Raw genomic sequence first — 2631 nt, forward strand, 5'->3', positions numbered from 1 at the left:
AGCTACTTTATGAGTCTTGGCTGTGGCCCAAAGCACTCTGTCTTCCAGTATTATCACCGGATACATACATGCCACAGACACATAACTGGGTGAACCTTTTCAGATTGTGACTCAGCTTTGCTAGAGTCCCCAATTAGAGATGTCCAGGGTTCTTAAGCACACTCTTTTTGCCTTGAATCACAACTTTATTATTTCTTTTTCTTTTTTCTTCTTCCTCTCTTTCTTTTTTTTCGAATTTTTTTCGAATTTTTTTTTGTATTCACTGCTTTTTCTTGCTTCAAGAATCATTTTTATGATTTTTCAGATCCTCAGTAACATGTCTCCTTTTTCATCATTCTTTCAAGAGCCAACATTCATGAACAACAAATTCAAAATACATATGCACTGTTTAAGCATACATTCGGAAATCAAAAGTATTGCCACCACATCAAAATAATTAATCTGTTATAAAATTCAAAATTTATGCAATTCTTCTCTTTTTCAATTAAGAACATTTTTCATTCAAGAAAGGTGATGGATTCATAGGACATTCATAACTTTAAGGCATAGACACTAAGACACTACTGATCATAAGACACAAACATGGATAATCATAAGCATGAAAATTTCGAAAAACAGGAAAATAAGGAACAAGGAAGTTAAAGAACGGGTCCACCTTAGTGATGGCGGCTTGTTCTTCCTCTTGAAGTTCTTATAGAGTGCTTGAGCTCCTCAATGTCTCTTCCTTGCCTTTGTTGCTCGTCTCTCATGATTCTTTGATCTTCTTTAATTTCATGGAGGAGGATGGAATGTTCTTGATGCTCCACCCTTAGTTGTCCCATGTTGGAACTCAATTCTCCTAGGGAGGTGTTGATTTGCTCCCAATAGTTTTGAGGAGGAAAGTGCATCTCTTGAGGCATCTTAGGGATTTCATGATGAGTGGGGTCTCTTGTTTGCTCCATCCTTTTCTTAGTGATGGACTTGTCTTCATCAATGAGGATGTCTCCTTCTATGTCAATTCCGACTGAATAACAGAGGTGACAAGTGAGATGAGGGAAGGCTAACCTTGCCAAGGTAGAGGACTTGTCCGCCACCTTATAAAGTTCTTGGGATATAACCTCATGAACTTCTATTTCCTCTCCAATCATGATGCTATGAATCATGATGGCCCGGTCTATAGTAACTTCGGACCGGTTGCTAGTGGGAATGATTGAGCATTGGATAAACTCCAACCATCCCCTAGCCACGGGCTTGAAGTCATGCCTTCTCAGTTGAACCGGCTTCCCTCTTGAATCTCTCTTCCATTGAGCGCCCTCTTCACAAATGTCTATGAGGACTTGGTCCAACCTTTGATCAAAGTTGACCCTTCTAGTGTAAAGGTGTTCATCTCCTTGCATCATGGGCAAGTTGAATGCCAACCTTACATTTTCCAGACTAAAATCCAAGCATTTCCCCCGAACCATTGTAAGCCAATTCTTTGGGTCCGGGTTCACACTTTGATCATGGTTCTTGGTGATCCATGCAATGGCATAGAACTCTTGAACCATTAAGATTCTGACTTGTTGAATGGGGTTGGTAAGAACTTCCCAACCTCTTCTTCGGATCTCATGTCGGATCTCCGGATATTCACTCTTTTTGAGTTTGAAAGGGACCGCGGGATCACCTTCTTCATGGCCACAACTTCATAGAAGCAGTCTTGATGCACCCTTGAGATGAATCTCTCCATCTCCCATGACTCGGAGGTGGAAGCTTTTGCCTTCCCTTTCCTCTTTCTAGAGGTTTCTCTGGCCTTATGCTATAAATGGTTATGGAAAAACAAAAAAGCAATGCTTTTACCACACCAAACTTAGAAGGTTTGCTCGTCCTCGAGCAAAAGAAGAAAGAAGAGAGTAAAAGAAGAAGAAATAGAGGAGATGGAGGTGGCTTTGTGGTTCGGCTAAGGGGGAGAAGTAGTGTTTAGGTTGTGTGAAAATGAAGGAGTGAAGATGGGTTTATATAGGAGTGGAGAGGAGGTGTATGGTTCGGTCATGGTGAGGTAGGTGGGGTTTTATGAAGGATGGATGTGAGTGGTGAAGAGAATAGTGGGATTCGATAGGTGAGGGGTTTTTGGGGAAGAGGTGTTAAGGTGATTGGTGAATGGGTGAAGAAGAGAGAGAGTGGTGGGGTAGGTGGGGATCCTGTGGGGTCCACAGATCCTAAGGTGTCAAGGAAAATTCATCCCTGCACCAAGTGGCGAGCAAAAATGCTCTTTATGCCAATTCTGGCGTTAAACGCTGGGCTGGTGCCCATTTCTGGTGTTTAACGCCAGCTTCTTGCCCTTTCCTGGCGTTTAACGCCAGTCTGGTGCCCCTTTCTGGCGTTAAACGCCCAGAATGGTGCCAGACTGGGCGTTAAACGCCCATTTGCTGCCCTTACTGGCGTTTAAACGCCAGTAAGTTTTCCTCCAGGGTGTGCTATTTTTCTTTCTGTTTTTCATTCTATTTTTGCTTTTTCAATTGATTTTGTGAATTCCCATGATCATCAACCTACAGAAAACATAAAAGAACAAAAGGAAAATAGATAAATATAACATTGGGTTGCCTCCCAACAAGCGCTTCTTTAATGTCAGTAGCTTGACAGTGGGCTCTCATGGAGCCTCACAGATACTCAGAG

The sequence above is a fragment of the Arachis duranensis genome, chromosome 4 (genome assembly GCF_000817695.3).
Source record: "Arachis duranensis cultivar V14167 chromosome 4, aradu.V14167.gnm2.J7QH, whole genome shotgun sequence".
Lineage (NCBI taxonomy): Eukaryota > Viridiplantae > Streptophyta > Magnoliopsida > Fabales > Fabaceae > Arachis > Arachis duranensis.